At 41.7% G+C, this 15,764-nt stretch overlaps 2 protein-coding genes across 15 annotated transcripts in view; one reads left to right on the top strand and one right to left on the bottom strand.

Moving 5' to 3' along the window:
- Positions 1–15,764, bottom strand: part of arl15a (ADP-ribosylation factor-like 15a) — a 179,901-nt gene that overhangs the window by 102,927 nt on the left and 61,210 nt on the right. For 2 of the 14 annotated variants that reach the window (XR_012406041.1, XR_012406040.1), the window contains exon 4: positions 9,215–9,373. The gene's annotated coding sequence lies outside the window, so the exon portion shown is untranslated. 14 annotated transcript variants of the gene reach the window in all.
- The window catches only part of LOC141385704 (uncharacterized), a 430,770-nt gene that overhangs the window by 384,954 nt on the left and 30,052 nt on the right, over positions 1–15,764 (top strand). The gene's annotated exons all lie outside the window — the stretch shown is intronic.

Below are 15,764 nucleotides of genomic sequence, written 5' to 3'. Positions count from 1 at the left end.
GTGGAGCACATGTCCCGTACCCATCTATCATCATATTGACGTCTTCTGCCACCTATTGGTCAATGGCCTACTCAGTAAGTTAAACTTTAATATACTGGAAAAACGTGCTCAGAAGCATCTCATAAAATCATTCAAAGTACATTCTGGTTTTGTTCAGACAGAATAATGGCGTGCCCGCTGTGCATGCTGTGTGATGTTGCAGAGCACCATTATATAAGACATATGTGAGACTAGAAAAACGAAATTTAGCAAAAACAATCTACTCCTATGACCTGTTATTTTGACCTGCCAAGAGAGATGCAGAAATGTTGAAACAGTCTGTCTTGGCTGCTCGTCTGTCCACATCTCCAGGGTATAGTGTTTCATCTTAACTCATTAAATGTCCATCATTTCAGTCTGGATCACATAAGACAGCTTGGGTCTTGAAATGCCTTTCCACAGCTCAGATCCAGGTCATGGTATCCCGCTCGAAAGCATCTAACCACAGGCAGCAGACAGTACAAACAACCGAACATAACCGAGTCTTAGGTTTCTTTTCTCTTTAAATATAAATGAGTAAAATATTTTGGCAGTATTTAATGTAACCCACACTTCATTCCTACATTGTACGTGTGCTATTTACATTAACATTCAAAAAGTTTGAGGTCAGTACGCATTTTTAAAGCATTGATAATAATCTAACATGTTCCTTGAACACCAAATGTGTTAAAATGATTTCTGAAGGATCGTGTGACACTGAAGATTGCAGTTATGGCTGCTAAAAAATTCAGCTTTGTAACTGCAAGAATAAATTGCATCAAACAATAGATAAAATAGATAAAATTGAGCTGACGCAGCCTAGGTGAACACAGGAGATTTCTTTAAAAATATAACCATCCCAAAGGTTTGAACTTTTGATTTCTATTATCACACAAGACACTGCATTTGTAAAACAATCCTATTACCAAAGAGTTTCACACTACATTTTTAACCAGTTACTTTACATTTTTTAGATATACATAACTTTTAAACACTGTCTTTTCAGAATAAGCTTCCTATAAATAATTTCAAACTGCTGTGACAATTTCAAAAGAGGAATGTAAATTAAATGCATCTTTTACCCCTCTACAAAAATTACTTTGCAGAGGGTATATCAGGTGCTTAAAGCAATGCAAACCTTCATTTTTTTTTTCTTTTTGAGACTGATAAAATGTTAAATCTGAATGTTCAGTTTAAAACTACTGAATTATAATCCATAAAAATAAATGTACTCATCATCTGCTGTCTAGCTGGTTCAGAAGCTTGTGGAGAGATCTTTCTGCAAATGCAAGACATATCAGTGTCCCTGAGGTCATCAGGATTCTCTGATGATCCTTTATTTCATAAACTGAAAGAAATTTTGTGGAAACAGAATAACAATAAAACAACAGTGGCCACATATCAGTCATTAGGCACTGCATTAGTGTAATCATGGGAAATCAAAACAGCCGTATTTGTCATTATTAAATATGTTCAATGAGTTACCGCATTCTAAGTGTAAAGCCACAATCACTGCACTTTTTGCCCCATGGACTTCTATTTATATGGATGCAAATGCAGCAAAATGGAAACACAAGCTCGTGCAACAAATTTCGCACCATGCTGTGTTGCAAAGTTTAAGCTTGGTGACCTGCGAAATCGCATCACATGATTGTGTGAGACCAATAGAAGATCAAAACTCGACCTCTCTGTCCAGAAATTTTAAATATGGAGCAATCGCTCTCTTTTTTAATGTATGATCATCTTGTTTAATTTGGCCATTTTTTGCAGCACCATATGACAGAATTTCACATGCTCAAACTCTAGTGTGACCACAGCTTAAGAATGATGGACAAAATCAAGAAATTACTTTGGTCTGATTTGGCAAGATCCGAAGAAACTCAACCCTGGCAGGACATTCTTAAAACTGCACAGCATGATCCAAAAATCTGTGACTATTCTAAAAATAAGTTTAAAGATTTGGAAAATAATTTACCAAAAGAAAGTTATGGAAAAAAAAATATTTTTATGGGTCAAAGTGAATTTGTTACTCTTATCATCTGAACTTTTGCTACAAACAAATATAATTGCTTCCACTGGGGCACAACGTGATCTTTAGATCATCTCGATTCATGCAGAAGGACATGATGCTCATTTTAAAGCAAAACTTTCATTTTAAAAAAAGAAAGAAAAAAATTAAATTCATATTTAAAATAGTATGTATAAAATAGTTCAATTAAATATTTATATTTAAATATGGATAAATATGGAATGCAAAAAAAGCATAACAGAATCATTTTCGCTAAGTTATAGGTGTATAGGTGTTCACTGTGTATATAATATATTTTATATAATATATAATATATGTGTATATAATATTTTACTCCTTAACAATAACTAACCAACATGATCTTGACAAAAATCTAAATTTTAAACACCTTCTAATGCCAAGCATGTCAATTTCTGCCCATTTCAAACATTCATTAATTAAAATTTACTTCATTTTAGTCCCTAATTTATCAGGGGTCGCCACCGCGGAATGAACTTATAACGCCAGCTTATCCAGCATATGTTTCACATAGCGGATGCCCTTCCAGCCACACCCTGCCCTGGGAAACACCTATACACTTGCATTCACACACAAACACTACGGCCAATTTCATTCATTCATTCATTTTCTTGTTGGCTTAATCATTTTATTCATCAGGGGTCGCCACAGTGGAATGAACCGCCAACTTATCCAGCATATGTTTTACACAGCGGATTCCCTTCCAGCTGCAATCCATCACTGGGAAACACCCAAACACTCTCATTCACACACATACACTATGGACAATTTAGTTTACCCAATTTACCTATAGTGCATGTCTTTGGACTGTGGGGAAAACCGGAGAACCCGGAGGAAACTCCACTGAACCACTCCACATAACCACTGAGCCACTGCGCCACCCTTTCAAAAATTAATTAATTCATTTTCATTCATCTTAGTGCCTGATTTATAAGCAAAATGAACTGCCAAATACTTTGGCGTATGTTTTATGCAGTGGATGCCGTTAAAGAAGAGTAAAAAGTGTACTGCATAGCTTTTAGTTTTAGCTTATGGTTAATAATATTAGCATAAAAACAGTACATTAGTTCCGGAGATAAATCCAAGAGAGTTGTACAAACTGCAGAAATATTAGCTGATTTATAATTCTGTATGATACATTGTATTATGTATGAATTTTTCGTTTTTTATAAGAAGGACTTAAAGATTTGGAAGCTCCCTTTCTGGGTATCTATAAAAAAACAATCTGTAATATAAATGCAAACATATAAACATTTTCACTAGCAGTCAGAAACTTAGGCTCAACTGTATGTTACATGCTTTTTCAAATGTGCAGAACAAGCAAATTATGTTCAATAAAATCCATGATAAAAAAAATCCTAAATAATATTTATATTGAAAAAATAACTATAAAAACACTTACGCACTACCAGAAAAAAAACACATAATAAAAACAATATCCAGATGGTATGAAAATTCATGCTGCCCAAATCAAAGTGATCACCTGATTGTAAGATACTCAAGTGTAACCAGGGAGATATAACACAGATGGCGGTAATAACTACTCACGCACTGAAATACGCATGCTGATTCAGTCATTTGACATTAAGAGTTTAGAGAAAAAACAATCAGTACACTGTTTGGTCTGTGCCTAAAAATGAAGTGGTAAGGAAATGAATAACATTGTCTGACATTCACAGCAAGGGCTATCATCACACATAAAGTCACATCTAATCTCCTTTGACGTCATTGTCACTGGAGAGGGCACATTCACAGACTCCATTAACAGATGCCTCCTCACTGTGCCAGTCATGCCTCACACCTAGCGGACATACTGCTAACACACACAGGGCATCGCTGGCCTTTGTGTCAAAAGGGTAACAGACACAGTGTGCCTTTTTGCCATCAGAGCGGATTATTACACGGATGAGGGAAGCAGTTTGTTAACCGCAGCCGAACGACAGACTTCAGGCCACGAGCTGTGTGACAAACTGCCGATATGTCACTATGGCAAATGCTCACAGTTCACATTCAGAACTTTCTCACATTCACATTCATCCCTCCTGTCATTCCACAGTTTATCAAGCACCAATCTACTAGTAGAATACTAGCGTAAGCTGTAGGGAATGTGTACTTTTTAGACAGACATTTTATTTTCAATGGTGGAAGTAAATGGTTACTAGAGTACATTTTAAAAAGTGATTTCTGATTAAACATTTAATGTTTTAGAAAGAAAATGTACTTACACCACAAGGCCTGAACTGTTTTTTACAACTCTTACTGATGGTTACGCTGACAGAAAAAGTCTTGCAAATGCATTACCCATTTAAAAAAAACTCTTTTGTTTATTTGAATTGCCTTTAGCTTTGAGCACACATTCACCATGGCATCATTTCATTTCAATATGTTGCTGAAATGTCATGTCATTTATTTCCATCCAGAGTTGCATTAATTTTTCACCAAGGTCTTGTATTAATGATGATAGTGTCAAATCCCTGTGCGGTGTTCCCCTTCGGATCGGGAACTTCAACGCTATAGTGAATTCAATCCACATATGGGGATTTCGTTCAAAAAGCCAATCGTCTGAAAGAGTATGTAAACGGGCCAATGAAAATGCCAATGAATTGGCAGTGTCAGCTTACGTAGCTGATGCTTGTTGCTAATCTATTTAGCAATAAAAGCACACTGAGAGCAAGGTGAGGCATACTTTTTCCTTCTGAGTCGATGAGGGGTCCTCCTACTGATCATCAGCGATTCCGAGCGAACCAGAGTCCAGAGTGTGATACACGTAGCGGCAGATGGTCGAGCTTGGTTTTCTTTCTTGCATGGCATTTTTTGGGTTTGATCCTCCAGAACAGTTTTTATATTGCACTTTCACCTAAAAGAGACACACAGTCATGCAGCGCGTCCTTATTAGTAGTCTGGAGGGTACGTTTTTCTTCCCGATCTGTGTGCGCCTCCACCTCACCACCCTTGATGGTGGAGCAGACAGGATGTACGAGTCGATGCCCTAGATTGAGAGTGCCATTGCGGGCCTGCATGGTGTCTCTTTTTGCTGGAGTCCGCCTCGTCTCCCGACCAAAGTGTGTCGCACACACACAGCAGGGGGCCAGGCTACTTCCATCCTGCACGCTAGGGTCCATGCGCGCGCACTGGCCCAGCTGCACAAGGTTGGTTACGACCCAGGCTTGTTGCAAGCACTGCACTGCACCTGTCTGAGCTCCCGTGTACCCTGGGAAGGACAATGGCCACATTAGTGGTTCAGGAGCGACACCTCGGGTTAAAACCTGGCAAAGATATGAGCGGAGTCGACAAACTTTGCTTTCTTAACTCCCCCAAATCCCAGGCTGGCCTGTTCGGCAACACCGTCAGTGAATTCACCCAGGAATTCACAGCGGTGCAGTCAGATGCGATGGGAGTTATCTATCGACAGGGATGTAAGACTGCTCCCCCCCACCGAACCTCGCAGACAACCAGCGCTTCCCACCCCAGGGCACCACTAAGTCCAGTAAAACAAACCCCAAAGCGCAAAGAGGGAACTAGCTCTCTCCCCAGTAGAGGGCCGGGCTCCTCAGAGAGAGCAACTTTTTCTACTTCCCCGGATGTGACAGCTCGAACTCTGCCAGTCTGGGATGCTATGCCTGCCAGCTCACAGGTTCCGTGCATTTCGCCTGTGGCTCAAAGGCACTGGGAGGATGGTCTCCTTTCTCCCACTCCTAAAGCCCCCGCATCCGGAGTTCGAAGTGTGAGGTGAGAGTGAATCTCTCACCTCCAGCTCTTCCACGGGACACCTCGCGCTTCTCCAAATCAGCCCATTCTCGGGAACAATTGATTATGCACAGAGACAAGGTGCTCCGCCACCTCTACCTGTTGGGGCTTCAGGTCCACCGAGAAAAGAGCAAACTCACCCCTGTGCAGAAGATCTCTTCTTGGGCTGTACTCGGTCACCATGACAGCACGCCTCTCTGGAGAGCATGCTCAGCTATGCTGGACTGTCTAAGAGCGTTCAACAGCAAAAAAGTGGTCCCACTGAAATCTTTTCAGAGGCTCCTGGGGCATATGGCATCCGCAGCTGATGTCATGCCACTCGGATTACTCCATATGAGACAATTTCAGCACTGGTTTACGATCAAGTCCCCAAACACACATGGTACGTGGGCACACCTCGAGTCACTGTTACTGCACTGTGTTGCAGCGCCTTCAGCCCTTGGAACGACCCCTCGTTCCTACAGGCCGGAGTGCCTCTAGGACAAGCATCCAGTCATGTTGTTTTTTCAACAGATGCTTCCAGCACGGGCTGGGGGACTGTGTGTTGCCTATGAAAAGGAACCCAGTTGCATTGGGATATCAATCGCCTAGAGCTTTTGCAAGTTTTCCTCACTCCACGTTTTTTTTTAGTAGCAGCACGTGCTATCAACCGCATGCAGGGTATTTGCTCTCGCCACATGTCTCAGCTTGCCCGCCGTCTGCTCCTCTGGAGTCATACGTGGCTGAATTTACTGCGCGCCATTCACATTCCAGGTGAGCTCAACCATGCAGCTAACGTGCTCCATCCCGAGTCTATTCAGCTGATATGGGCGCGATTTGGGGAATCCTTGATCGATCTGTTTGCTTCCCCCTCATTGCCAGTTGTTTTTTTTTTTGGAGTGCAGGCTGTCCCAATGTGCCAATGGTGTCACTCGAATAGGCTCTGCCAGCCTGGTTAGCACTGTGGTGACTCATTCAAACAATCAGACTCAGCTAAGCAATTCAAATGTATTTCACAGCGATGGCAAAGCTGCAATTAAGCCCGTCCCTCTAGCAAGAGTTGAAAAGCAGGTTTTATCCTAGATCTGCACATTCAGAACCACTATCCGCACAAAATATTGTTCAGAATGCTTACGTAGAAGCGCATCCTCTGATGAGTTCATCCTTGGGATTGGTTTGCAGCAGTAGACCTGAAGGACAGTTTGGTTTCACCAAACTCATCAAGGGTGCCCCAAACTCATCCTCAGGAAGCCCCAAACTCATCAACTCAGGAAGAAGCTGAACTCAATCTCCTTGACTTTGCACCTTACCTAAGAGCCTGCTAGGCTGATGCTGACCTGTCTGAAAGAGTTTGGCAGGAATACAGTGGTCCCACTGAAACCTTTACAGGGGCCCCTGGGGAATATGGCTTACACAGCCACTATTACACTGTTTGGGTTGCTGAAATATGAGACCACTTCAGCGCTGGCTTGACGATCGGGTCCCTAGATGGGCATGGCGCATGGGCACGCATCGAGTAACCATCACTCTGCTGTATCTTAACACATTTGGGGCGGGCCTTGCCTTTCTATGGTACAGAGTGCCACTAGAACATGGGTAACCAACCCTGCTCCTGGAGAGCGGTGGTGTAATTTAATCAAATGGGTGGTACAGTATACGTTCCCACCGCATGTCTCAGCTAGCTTGCAATCTGCTCCTCTAGTGTCATACGTGACTGAAATCGCTGAGAGCTCTTCATGTCTTCGGCAAGTTTAACCGGGCAGCCAATGCACTCTCACAGCAGCTCGCACTCCGGGCAGAATGGAGCATGTGGTCCTTAGACCCAGCATGGAAGACTTAGGTGACTTACTGGCTTTAGTTGTTAACACCATCACTCAGATTAGGTCACCCTCTATGAGGCCTGCCTACGCCCTGAAGTGAAGTCTATTCACTGAGTGGTGCCCTTCTCACAGAGAAAACCCCCAGACACGCCAGATCAGTCTTTTTTGTGTTTTCCTTCCTTCAGGATAAGCTGGAGCATAGGCTGTCACCCTCCATCTTGAAGTTTTACCTTGCTGCAACCTCCGCTCATCATAATTCAGTATATGGCAATATGCTAGGACGGCACAACCTTGTCATCTGGTTCTTCAGAGATGTGAGGCGATTAAACCCATCCTGTCTGTCATTTTTTAAAAATCCCTAGTCTACACCCAGCTTGGTAAAAGAGTTATACGACCTCTTTAATTTTAATACAAAAATGTCATATTCTCGTAAGGGGCTGGAGACATTGGAAGGCTGTGCCTTTAGTGATGATTGGGCACTCACTCTGTGCTTGCCAAACTTCTTACCAAAAGGCGTGGGGTGGTCCAGCTACTGTGATGTTTTCAATACACTTTCACAAAGTCGTTTCAACAAGCCACTAAAGGTTCCCAATCTGAATGGAAACGTTCTGGTTACGAACATAACCTACATTCCTTAAAGAAAGGAACGGAATTTCAAGTCTCCCTTCCACAGTAGCTGGGTCTCCAGCTGATAGCTGAATGTTTGTCTTCTTTAGCGATAAAAGCCTGTCTTGCTCTTCTCCAGGTGCTGGCTTTATGCTCAACTGATTGTGGGAGCTGATCACAGCCAATTCATAGGCATTTATTGGATTATTATCGAGGAAAAAATTGAGAGGATTCAAAGACAGGTCAAAAAATATGTTTTTTTTTAATCTTGCAGACTGGACTATAACAAAGATCTGCAGCAGAGGGAGCTGGGGAACTAACAGAAGGGTAATATCCCACAGAAAGAAATATAAATTATGCCAAGGGTGGCCTCGGAGATCGCTCATAGGAGGTAGAGAGAGATCGGAGCAGAGAGCGCAGAAAAGCGAGGAAGTCATGGCTGAATTGCAGCAGGGACAGTCTGACAAAAGAAAAGAGGCGAAAATTCAAAACAAATTTAAAAACTAGCACTGGAGCCTAAAAGCAAGACAAGACAGGACAAGGCTAGACAAGACAAGATCTAAGAAACCGGACCATAAGGTAAGAATCCACAAACGATAAGGTACGGGGCTTACCCCATCGCCAGTGAAAATCCACAATCAATGCCCTATCCAGCTCCTCTCCACAGGGCCATAACCCTCCCAGTCCACTAGAAACTGAAAACCCTGGCCCGGTGTCCAACTTCCAACAGTCTCCTGACACTGTATGCCAAAGAGCCATCAAATAGGTGGAAGGGGGTTGGGGCAGGGAAAGAGACAACAGAGTTAAGAATGAATCTAAACACAGGTTTAACCCTGGACACATGAAAAGCAGGGTGTACCTGACAAAGAGTGGGAGGTAACTTGAGCCGATCTGCCACAGGACTTAAGACCTAGGTGATGAGGTATCGGCAAATTAACCTGGAAGCCAATTTATGTGAGGCTACCCTGAGAGGCAGGTCCTTGGTGGATAACTATACCTTCTGACCACACATATATAGAGGTGGGGAGGTCTGATGACGGTCAGCTGCTGCTTTGGTCCGTCTAGAAGTCCGAGCCAAGACCTCCTCAGCCCTCATCCGGGTGAGGTGGCACAGTTGAACGAAGGTCAAGGTAGATGGAACTGCAGCATCGGGTTCCTGTGAGGGAAAAAAAGAAGGTTGATAATCCACAGAGCAGAGGAATGGGGACATACCTGTTGACGCCCAGCAGGGAATTATGGGCGTACTCAACCCATGAGATCTGTTGGCTTCAGAAACTAGGATTCTAGGAGGTCTGGCAGCAAAGGGCTCTTTCGACATCCTGTTTGGCTCGCTCCCATTGCTTATTGGTCTGAGGGTGAAAACCTAAAGAAGTCTTTTCAAATACGGGAAACAAACTGTGGTCTCCTATCAGAAAATACATCAACCGGAAGGCCCTGAATTTGAAAAACATGGTCAACCCTAGCTAGAGCTTTTTCTTTGACTGAGGAAAGTTTGGGCAATGGAATATAATAGGCTGCTTTAGAAAAATGCTCTAGTACAGTCATAATGACAGTGTTTCCGCTTATATTGAACAAGCCAACACAAACTACTTGACATCCATCTTCAGAGAGGGCCACCAAAATTGCTGGTGGATGGCAGCCAAATTCTTGGGTGACAAACCAATGTGAAAGCAAAAGTTCTCACCGCAGAACCTCAGAAAGCAGCGGAACAGGCACAAACAACCGACCCTCCAGACACCCTTCTGGTACTTAGAACCCTCGGCCTTGCTGCTCAATGCCCCATGAGAGAGACCCAATCACCTCTCCTTGAGGGAGGATGGGTTTAATTGGGCACTCCCCACTAGGGACCTCGAAGAGCCGAGAGAGGGCATCAGGGTTAGTATTTTTGGATCCTGGCCGGTACGAGAGGATGTAGTTGAACTGGCCAAAGAAGAGTGCCCAGCGGGCTTAGCATGCACTCATCCTCTTGGTCGAACAGATATATTTAAGGTTCTTATGGTCCATCCAGACCCAGAAGGAGTGTGCTGCGCCCTCTAACCAGTGACTCCACTCACCCAAAGCCAACCTCACTTTCAACAGCTTCCTATTACCAATGTAATAATTCTGTTCTGCTAGGTTAAAACGATGAGAGAAAAAGACACAAAGATGCACCTTCAAATCTTTGGAGGATCGCTGAGATAGGCCGCGCCTACCCCAACATCAGAGGCATCTACCTCGATAATGAATTGTCGAGGTGAGAGCCGTTAAGGGTGCAGCAATTTGACTAAAGTTCCTGATGAAATACCTATAGAAATTGGCAAAACCCAGGAAATGCTGCAGAGCCTTGCAGGTGTTGGAAACTGGCCACTAGGAAACAGTCCTTACCTTGGCCATGAGCAAGACGGTCCTTTTCCTTTTCAGGATAGGATAAGGAAGGAGTAGAGGAGCTGACTTATTGGGAGAAGATGTCATCAACCCTCCAGCATGAGTGGACAGACCGAAACTGACAGCGGCAGCGAAGGCATCCCTCCACACAGAGAGCCAGATCAATAAGAGTTTCCAGGTGACGGGGAAGCTCATGAAAAGTGATCTCATCTTGGATCACCTCATTAAGACCCCCAAAAAATCTAGAACAAAGGGCCCCTTTATTCTAGTTATAGGAGGCGTTAATGTTAACTAGATGGAATAGTTGGTGTTGGAAAGAACCTCCTGGAACAGTCGTGCAAACCGGGCGGCCGCCTCATCTCCTTGTGCAGACCAGTCAAAGAGCTTAATCATTTCTTCATTGAAGTCATCAAAAAAGTGGCAGAAAGATGCCCTGGCACTTTAACCTGCAGTACCCCAATCAAGTGATCTCCCGGTGAGCAGGGTCAGAACGTACGTCACTCTAGATGCCTCTGAGGCATAACGACAGGGTTGCAGGGTGTAAACAAGTGCACACTTCGATAAAAAGGACTGACAGGAGTTAGGATCCCCATCATAGGGTGGTGGATTGTTGGCATTGGGCTCTGGATCATGATGGTGTGTGGTGAGAGGTGAAGCAACCTGTCTGAACCCTGCAGCATCATGCTGAAGCAACTAAATGTGTGCATTGAGCTCGACCACCTGGGCAAAGAGCATCTCTACCTCTCAGAAGGTGGTGGTGAGCTGAGTGGCACGCTGACCCAAGTGTGCACCCTGCTGGATAAGTGCAGTCTGCGCCTGGTCCAAACTTGCTGAATCCATTCTCTCCTCATCGTTTTGTCAAGGGAAAATTTGAGAGGATTCAAGTGCAGGTCAAAAAATAAGTTTTACTAATCGTGCAGACTGAGCTATAACACATGGAAAAAATCCTGTCAAAATGTAAGAAATATAATGTATACCCAGGGTAGCCTGTAGAGGGTGCACAATGATCCAGACGCACCAGTCAATAAAGAGTTAATACAAAAAAAGTTAAAATAATACTAAAATATTCCAGCAAGAGGCGCACGCCAAAATAAACCGTCAGTCAGCAAGGGGTTTTAATATTGCGGTCCGGTGGCCAGAACGAGAGAACCCAGGTTGAGTGCAATGGGACTGTAGAGGGAGATTGCTCGTGGGTGATAGAAAGGGATTGGGGCAGAGAGTGCAGAGAAGCGAGGAAGTCACGGCTGGATAGCAGCATAAACGGTTTGACAAAGGGAAAGAGGCAGAAAACCAAAACAAAATCAAAAACTGGCACTGGAGCCTAAACAATAGCGAGACAAGACAAGACTAGACAAGATCATTTATATGCCGAGAAAACAAAACAAATGAATGTGACAATAACATGCAGGTGACAGACCGTGACATCTGTTTTTTTTACTTTTCAGAATGATTGGTCATCTTGCGATTCTCAAAGTGTTGTTCCATTTTTTTCATTGGAGTTCCCTCCTTCAGGAAATGTGGGTTACGTTTAGTCCATTTATTAATCGCCACAGTGGAATGAACCGCCAACTTATCCAGCAAATGTTTTAAGTAGCGGATGCCCTTCCAGCTGCAACCCATTATTAGGAATCCTCCATACACTCCCATTCACACACATACACTACGGACAATTTAGCTTACTCAATTCACCTGTAGTGCATGTCTTTGGACTTGTGGGGAACACCGGAGCACCCACAGGAAACCCACATGAACATGCATGGAAGAACATGCAAACTCTACACAGAAATGCCAACTGACGCAGCCAAGGCTCCCATTGGTCTTTTGCCATATAAGAGGTCATAGTACTATCATCCTGTAGTTCTCAGGATTCACGATTTTGATTCAAAAACAGCTTTTATTAAAGCCAATCTGCCAATACAACAGGTTATTGAATGTGTCTACACCTTTTTTCCACAGAGGAAGATCAATGCCTACTTTTACTTCACAGTTCCAATTGCTGATTTGCATATACAGTGAAAAAAACAATGAGAGACAGATTAAGCAGCAGTAAAGCAATAAAGATGACTCTGAAGACAACAAAAAAGTAGGGCCAAGTAGATGAAACAGTCAGGCTTTCCTGCCACTACCAGTTTGTCCGACGACGGACTTGAAACGGAGAGGAGCTGAGCACTATGATGACTTCGAGTTCGAGTCTGGGGAAGAGTGGTTTCAGAAATCATGTCAGACAAAAAAATTATCCATACAATAAAGTGAACAAGGTCATAACAGGGTGAGAATGTGATAAAATATGAAAATGTAGTAAAACATAGACAAGGGCTTTTACTTTTTCTGTACGGCTTTTGTAAATTGTTTGTTGGGTTTAGGGAAGTAAGCGGATGGGCGGGTCAATTTGTAAAATTAGTTGGGTTTAAGAAAGGAGAAGGGGTCAGATAATTAACCGGTCGCACAGTCAATCATTTAGTCAGTCAGACAGATGGTCGTTCGACAGTGGTCTCTGGTGGGTTTACGTGAGAACAGCGCAGACACGAACGGCATTTGCAAGAGACATTTGAGATACAAAAAAGCGCACATAGCTTCCTCGCATGAATTCGTGAAAACAAAAACTGCAAAAATACATACCTCCCGGGACGCATTTCGCTGTCTCCAGAAACGTCCTTGGGACTATGTTTTCAGAATGAGCCTAGGTTGGAAGTTTTTATAAATGTCCTTTCAAAATGTGAAACCTAATCTTAGAAGAAATGTGTTTAACCAGTTTAACTCTGCTGCTATTTTGGGATTTCCGCCTGGATTTTGCCTCCCCAAATTTAAAAGCTTCCCAAATCCACATGCAGAGGTGTAAATGCAAAAATTTGGTATAATTTTAAAGCAAACCCTTTGAATTTTCATAAAACACTATTGAAAGTGTTTCAAAAAACTGTATATGTTGTCTGTGTTATAATAAACACCTAAAAAAAAAAGGTGTGTTTTTTTGCATTTTTTTTATGAACTCAAATTTGAAAGTGTACCTTTTAGGTTCTAAGTGGTCTAGCATGCTGTAATTAATTATGGTGGTTCCTGCACATGTCTGTAATCATAGGAAAAAAGAAAAATGTCTCTTCCATAATCTATGCAAAAGTTATTGTATTCCAACTGATGAGAGGTGCTATGCAAGCCACAGGGACCGATCATTGTTTTCATATTTCTCTATTCTTTTGTTTGATCAAACATAATTCACTATGTTTGGACCACATCAGAAATATAAAAGGATTGCTTATGCAGATCACCTCAAAAACAGAGGAGAAATGGCCCTGAAGCACACAGCATAAGGTAAGAGATGACAGCTGTCTGTGCTATCTGGGGTTGCTTAGTGATCACAAATGTATTGTTTTCATTTCTGCACCAGCAAGAGCTTTCATTTGAGCTATAACTTGTACACGTGTCATATGAAAAACATGAAAATGTACAATGTAAAATGTAAAATACCTAGCTCGGGTATCCAAAATACTGTGTATTTAGGTATAAATAACTTTTGTACAGTAGAATAAAAACCAAAGTGATGCATATGTGCATAAAATATAGATTCTACACTTTCAAACAAAACCACTTACGGGGCTCTGGTGCAATGCTAGCCCTTTGAATCTTAAAGCGAAAGTCGAGTTTAAGTGGTTAAATGTTTTAAATATGTAAAACTGTGAGCCGCTAATAGTAATAACAAGGCAAGAAAATAGCCTACTACATTTTTAGGTGTAGTTACAGTGTAACTTAATTACGTGTACTTGCGATATAGAAAGCGGGTTAGGTTTAGTTGCTTGTAAGAATGCTAAATATTTAATTTAATTAATTCTAATTTATGTAATAAGTAAATGGAATATGTGTAACAACCATTTTAAAAAAAGTGATACCCTACCCCTAAATGTTTTTGTTGTTGTTGTTAGACTAAAACTGATAATGCTGTGAACATCAGAGTACAGTAAAAAAAAATCTAAAAGCCAGTTCATGACCTCTTCAAATTTGAGGGTTCAAGAGCATGGTGCATATCATAAATGCAGTTAGAATATGGTTTTTCCGGCTCTTAAAAGAGAAGGAAGGGCTTGACAGTTGTAAGCTTTGAGCACACATGGGAGAGGGTGTTAAAAAATGCATTACTCAATTTAGCAGCGGAAACACGCAGTCATAGTAGTGAGTCAGCCTCCTCTGCCTTTTCCGCTCTACAACTACTAAGTTAGCCTCACAGATGTAGTTTAGGTGAGTAAATCTTTGTGCCAGGTCCAATGGGATGTTTAAGTCTTTTAAATCACTGGTTCAATGGAGGTACAGTAGCTGCCAATGGTAGCTAGTATTTTTTTTTTACATACAGACAAAAAACTATGCTCAAAAAGTAAAAGTTAAGCAGTGAATTCATGCCTAGAAAGAAAAGCTTAGGTATGATGTAGACAATTTTTTTTTTTTATAATAAACAGTTTTTCAACACTGGATGTGGCATAAAGTAAATGACAAATGTTTGACAGTATAGTAGGGCTTTATTCTGTTTATGCCATACTGACAAAATTCTTTTGAAATGTCTATTTTCTGATGCCTACACTGTTAACCCTTACTGTAGATTATGCAGTAAATAACTGTAAAATAGCCAGTGTTTAGCTGTAATGAAAGAAAACAGTATTTTACTGTAAAAGAAGCAGGATTTGTATGAAATTCTGTAGTGCAAAGAATAAATCACAGTAATTTACTCTATGTATCCATAACAGATATTTACTGTTATAATAAATGGTAAATTACTGATCAACCATTACTGCCCCATCTACTCTGATGCTTTATGTTGCTATTTATATTAATTATATAAATATATATATATATATATATATATATATATATATATATATATATATATTTACTGTTCAGTTTTGATATGTGAATGGTCAGTATTGAGGGGGAGAGTGGTACATTGCAGTGATGATAAGCTGAATTTCACTGCAGCCATCTCTGTGTTTTCTTTGGTTTCTTTTAAGTTTTAACATTGAGTATCAGGAGTCAACCAATGCCACAGAGATCATTAAAAGCTAAGCATAAGATATGGACGAGATGCATTTAAAGGCAAAAATATTCACACAGAGCAAAGAAATTGTCACAATAATTCTTATAACTTTGTTTGCGTTTCCATAATTAATCTAATTTGCATAATTTAACCTATAGTTAAGCTTTTAAAT

The sequence above is a fragment of the Danio rerio genome, chromosome 5 (genome assembly GCF_049306965.1).
Source record: "Danio rerio strain Tuebingen ecotype United States chromosome 5, GRCz12tu, whole genome shotgun sequence".
Lineage (NCBI taxonomy): Eukaryota > Metazoa > Chordata > Actinopteri > Cypriniformes > Danionidae > Danio > Danio rerio.
Note: the sequence above shows the minus strand (reverse complement) of the source record. Positions and strands in the feature narration are given on the sequence as shown.